Source organism: Myotis davidii, unplaced genomic scaffold (genome assembly GCF_000327345.1).
Source record: "Myotis davidii unplaced genomic scaffold, ASM32734v1 scaffold955, whole genome shotgun sequence".
NCBI classification, from domain to species: domain Eukaryota; kingdom Metazoa; phylum Chordata; class Mammalia; order Chiroptera; family Vespertilionidae; genus Myotis; species Myotis davidii.
This window is the reverse complement of record NW_006287066.1, coordinates 241,954-247,561: the sequence shown is the minus strand read 5'-3', so window position 1 is coordinate 247,561 and position 5,608 is coordinate 241,954. Positions and strand designations below refer to the sequence as shown.

Genomic DNA, 5,608 nt, shown 5'->3' with positions numbered 1-5,608 from the left:
ATGCCACTGCCACGGGGTGGGCGGGGAGGGGGATTAGCTCTGTGACTCACAGAAATCGTGGCCGGGTGCCTGGGGTCTTGGTGTCCATGGGTCTGTAGCTGTGGTCGCAGGTCTTTTACCCAAGTGGCTATAGGGTCCTGGTTTGCGACTGAGACCAGATTGGGTAGTGGCAAGGCTAGGATCCTAGTCTCAAGCAGTTCTGTTCTTCAAGATGGCGTGGTCTCTGTGCCGGCGGTGTCCTCCCTGGAGTGTTTGTGGTGGCAGCAGGGTTTGTCCGCACTGGGGCAGGGCTCCGCCATCTAAGACTGCCTGGTTTGGCAGCCCCTTGGAAGACCTGCAGAATCAAATTGTCCCTAGCTCATACACACACACACCACACACGTCCACACACTCCTCTATTGCCCCCTCACTCTCTCACACACTCTTCCTCCCTTCTTTCTTGCCGGTCGCTATCTTGGATCCCCAAGTGGATTTTTTAAAAATATATTTTATTGATTTTTTACAGAGAGGAGGGGAGAGGGGTAGAGAGTTAGAAACATTGATGAGAGAGAAACATCGATTAGCTGCCTCTTGCACGCCCCCTACTGGGGATGTGCCCGCAACCAAGGTACATGCCCTTGACCGGAATCGAACCTGGGACCCTTGAGTCCGCAGGCCGACGCTCTATCCGCTGAGCCAAACCAGTTAGGGCCCCAAGTGGATTTTTAAAATTTAAAATATTGGGGATTTTTTTTCAGAGAACTTTCTGTTATTAATTTCTAATTAAATTTGTGCTCAGGGAACATACTTTTAAATTTACTAAGACTTGCTTTATGGCTCAGAATTTGGTCTGTCTTGATATGTACTGTGTGTACACTTGAAGAGAATGTGTACTTTGCTGATACTGGGTGGAGTCTTTTATAAAATGTCAGTCAGGTCATGTTCATTGACAGTGTTGTTTAAGTCTAATATAATATAGACTTGCTGCTTTCCTTGTATTTCTTTTATCATTTTGTTATAATGTGCCCCGCGAATCACAGAAGGGCGCCTCAAGAAGTGGAATTAAAGAGTCACATTTATTGCAATCCGGGACTATGAGATTTGATTCGGCATCTCATCTCATAGTCCCGGATTGCAATAAATGTGACTCTTTAATTCCACTTCTTGAGGCGCCCTTCTGTGATTCGTGGGGCACATTACAACATTTGGAGGCCCCCCAGCGAGATGCAGGCCCTTAGGGGTGCTTTTTCGGATGCAAAGGGAGGTTGAACCTCCCCTGAACCCTTTGTGGAGACTGAGGGGTCTCTCGGGTACACACCCTGAGAAGTCCCAGGGCCCCAGAGAACTCCCCTTCCGATCCAGCTAGCGGACAGGGGACGTTGGCCCGTCCCTAAAAAATTCATCGGAGTCACCTGAAAAACCTCTAGAGGTGAATTCTGGGACCGGTCACTGGTGGTGGACTCAAAAGAAGGCTGGACGCAGTGGAACCTCGGAATCTGACTGCCCGACGCAGCGGCGTCTGGGGGTCCTGGTCTGGACAACCTTAGGTTGCATTTGTCTGGTTTGTTTTGTCTTTGCTCTTTGTTGTCTTTGTCTTGTCAAAATGGGTCAGGGATTGTGTGAATGGATTACTGATGTAGGTTGTCAAGGATCTCTAAGGGACTTGTCCTGTATCTGGAGGAATGGCTTCTAGACGGTATTCACCGTCTCTGGGACTTCCAGAGGGAAGTCAAAACTAAGAGAAGCGTTCCTAGGCAGTTTTCTACTGCCTCTGTTCAGGGACTTGTTCTGTATCTCTGCACAATTGAAACTGATTTGTTGGTATTTGTGGTGTAAATGTGGCATGCGCCAGTGTAAAAGTGTTTTTAGGTTTGTTTCCGTTTTGTTTTGTTTTCTTAAAAAACCTTCTAAACATCTGAGTTTTTGTGGTGATTCAAAGTTTTTAATGGGGAGTGTTATCTGTCTTTATTGTTTAAATATGTCTTTGTTGTTTAAAATTGTTTAGCTAGTGAAATTTCTGTTTGTGTCTCTTAAAAAATATGAATGTATTGCTAATCTGAGGAATGTTAACTATTTACATGTCACCTAAAAGTTAAGGCTAAGAGTTCTAACTAACTGGAAAGTATGCCTTTGGTATGATGGAGGAAGGTAAAGAGAAATACTTAATGGAAGGTCTGAGGCATGGTTATGCATTTTTGAAGGACATAGAAAGAAGGTTTGAAGGCTAATTTGAAAGTGTGAAATTTGTGAAGATTGTATACGTGATGAGAAGGAAAAGAGAAATGTTGAAAGAAAGTTGAATGGATGATAAGCCAGTGAGCTGGGACAAGTAAAATAGGGAAACTGTGCAGAAATCCTATCTTCCCTAAACCAAGGACACTTGGGAGTAAATGCTTTGCATTTGCCTCCCTAAACAAAGGTTAAATAGTTTATGTCAATCTGATTAGTGTCATTTGCTGTCCACACCCAAGGACAAATGAAGTTAGAAAATAAGCCTTGTTTTCATTAGTTCTTTTGTTCAGGTATTTCTTAAGGAGGAGGCAACCCGGTCCCTCCCTGCAACATGAGTAATAGCTCCTCCTCTAACTCGACTGTCTTAGAACGTATGTTAAGGAATTTTAAAATTGCTCAAAACCTTGCTGCCTTGGATCTGGTTCTGCGTGTGTAAGAAGGGACAGAGTAAGGTTTAGTAGCAGGAGTGAAGAGGCAGGCAGGGCAGGAGCAGACCAGAAGAAGCTGGCAAGGCCATCCAAACCACCCAGCCGCTATTGGCCAGAGCCGCCTGAGGCAGACCGCCTCCGACTGGCAACAGCTGACTCTGATTAGGACAGACTGGGCTCTTTCCAACTGGGCCCCCAGGAGCCGATGGTCGAAATGAAAATCGGGGGCCAGACTGTGAACTTTATGGTTGATACAGGGGCAGAGTACTTGGTAGTTACTCAGAAGGTAGCTCCCCTTTCAGGACAGGAAGTCACCATTATTGGACCTACTGGGACCACAGCTGCAGACTGTTCTGCCGCCCCCGCCGATGTCAGTTAGGCGGCCATCAGGTGGTTCATGAATTCCTGTATCTTCCAGTTGGCATGGTCCCTCTAATGGGCAGAGACCTTTTAGCCAAAATGGAAGCAGAAACCACTTTTGCCCCAGATGGCTCAGCACACAGCCTTGCCTAGGTGAAGAGACCTCCCCAATGATCCTGTTCTTAGCAGTGCCGAGGAAGGAAGAATGGAGACTTTAAACCCCCCAGCCAAAGGCCCCCACATCTGTTCCTGTCAGGCCCCCATCAGGGGACTTGGGCAGTGTTCCTGTTATCTGCTCAAGATCCCAAGACTGTAAAAGTACTTGTTCACTGAAAGGGTGTAAGTGTGGATGTTTATTTGATGTTTGTATGTCTACTTAGGTATAATTATTTGTTCATGTAAGTGTGGAGGTTTATTTGATGTTTATATGTCCACTTAGGTATAATTATTTGTTCATGTAAGTGTGGAAGTCTGCAAGAAAAAAAAATGTGTGATTTAAGGCTGAGTGCTCTGACCGATAGCAAAACGCCCTGAGCGGCCACTGTGTTCTTTTCCCAAGGGCGCTTGCTCGCTGGCAGAGGTGGAATCGGCCTGCCTAACTAGTAAAAATTTCTGTCTATGTTTGTGTACTAGGGACTTTGATTTTCTCTGTGATATTTCTGTGTTGGGTTGAAAATTTTGTAATTCTAGAGTAGATCTAAAGGTATTTGTGGCTTTTCTTGCCTGATTAGGACATTCCTCAGGGCAGAGAGAATTTTTGGGCCCTTCCCCCTGCCTGTACTGAATTGAGGATCTTTCAGGAGACCCTCCAGGCTTTTAGTAAAATTTCCCTGCACACCTTGTCATCCTCTGCCTTCTTTTCCAAGCCGACTAAGAGTCATTTTCCTCCACAGGAATTGTCCTCCTCTAACTCACAATGGGAAATAATACAGGCCAGTATCATTTGGCTTGCTGGTTAAAGGAAGACAATGGGCCCTGGAATCTGTAAAGGTGGGTGGGAATGAAGCTGGTCAAATGTACTGAAAGGGTTCAGTACCTGTTGCTGCTAGCAGAGGAGGGGCTGATAACCCCTTCCAGTGCACTCTCTTGGGAGAGGCCTGATTGCTGCTCTGTCACAGGGGACTGGTACGATGGCAGGAGCCTGGTACCCAACTCACTGCCACAGGAGCGCTTTGTAACGAAAATGCCTTTCCCCTATGGTGGGAGCACCTTCACTGTCACCTGGGGACCTGCGTGCCTATCCGGCTCCCATCTCCCGAGCCCTCTGGCCCTCTGCTCACCTGGTTGTAATTACCTCTCAGCCCCCGAGGGGTTATTTTGAGTAGGTGGTGAGGAGGGAAATTTCCCTGTGCCTCCTTGTGCCTCCCTGCACCACAATAAGACCCAAGAACCCCAGGGGACAAGGCCTCCTTGGCCTCCTTGGACACTTTTCACTCTGTGAAGGCAGCAAGCAGTTAGAAAAAGAAACTCCAAAAATTCGAAGGATTTGAAGGAATGAATCAGTCACAGCTGGTAGAGGTAGCCCAGAAAGTCTTTAACAATAGGGACACACTGGAGGCCAAGCAGGACAAGAGAATGACTAAGGCAGTGGTAGCTGCATTAAGAGAAACGGGCACCAAGACAAAAGGAGAAGGGGAATGGAAAAAGGGAAAGAAAAGGCCGGCAGCAAACTAGGAAGGAATTAGTATGCCTATTGTAGGAAGTAGGGGCAGAGAGAAATTCTGGAAGAGAGAATATCCTGGTAGGTTAACAAAGGAAAGCAGAAGGCTGAGGGAAAACCCAGGCTCTGAAGGAATTACACTCAGGGAAGGGGACGAATAGGGCCAGGACTCCTTTTCCTTGAACCCCTTAGAGCCCAGAATAATAATTTTTATAAATAGGACCCCCAGTTAGTTTCCTGGTGTATTCTGGAGCAGCCTATTCAGTCTTGACAGAGCCAACGGGACCCATAACATCTAAGACATTGGTCCAGGGAGCCACTGGACAAACTGCCTTTTTCCTTTGACATCAAAGAGGATTGTGGACCTTGGAAAGAACACGGTAACACATTCATTTCTGGTCATGCCAGTTTGCCCATACCCCTTACTTGGACGTGATCTCTTACAGAAACTACAAGCCACCATATCCTTCGAGGGGGACTGAGCACTCTCAGATGAATATCTCTTGCAGAAAAGGGCCAAGGTGACTCTGCTTACTTGGAGAAATTACATCTCTTTCCCATGGTTTGGGCAGAAAACAACCCCCTCCCCCGGGGTTAGCAAGTCATCAAGCTCCTGTAGTAGTCCAAATTGCAAGCCACCGCCACTCCAGCTCGGGTTTGGGAATTTTTAGGGGATTCGCGGAGATTGCTGACCCTCTGTGCTCAAGTGCTGGGGAGGCACAGCCGTTAAACTGGACCGAAGTGGAGCAATGGGCCTTTGAGAAAGAAGGCTCTCGTCTCAGCACCTGCCCTAGCCTTGCCAGACGTCAGGAAGCCCTTCCACCTCTAGTGAGTGAGGTAAGGGGCATTGCCAAAGGGGTTCTCACCTAGACTCTAGGTCCTTGGAAGAGACCTGTGGCCTATCTGTCTAAGAGAAGGAGGCAGGCCGAAACCGGTTTGGCTCAGTGGA

At 47.3% G+C, this 5,608-nt stretch overlaps 2 long non-coding RNA genes across 2 annotated transcripts in view; both read left to right on the top strand.

The window, feature by feature from the left end:
* Positions 1-1,349: 1,349 nt before the first annotated feature.
* LOC107182323 overlaps positions 1,350-5,608 on the top strand; it is a 5,748-nt gene continuing 1,489 nt past the window's right edge. The window contains exon 1 of the long non-coding RNA XR_001513049.1: positions 1,350-1,408. This is a non-coding gene — a long non-coding RNA (uncharacterized LOC107182323). The remainder of the gene's footprint in view (positions 1,409-5,608) is intronic.
* The window catches only part of LOC107182324, a 4,246-nt gene continuing 422 nt past the window's right edge, over positions 1,785-5,608 (top strand). The window contains exons 1-2 of the long non-coding RNA XR_001513050.1: positions 1,785-1,796; positions 4,584-4,586. This is a non-coding gene — a long non-coding RNA (uncharacterized LOC107182324). The remainder of the gene's footprint in view (positions 1,797-4,583; positions 4,587-5,608) is intronic.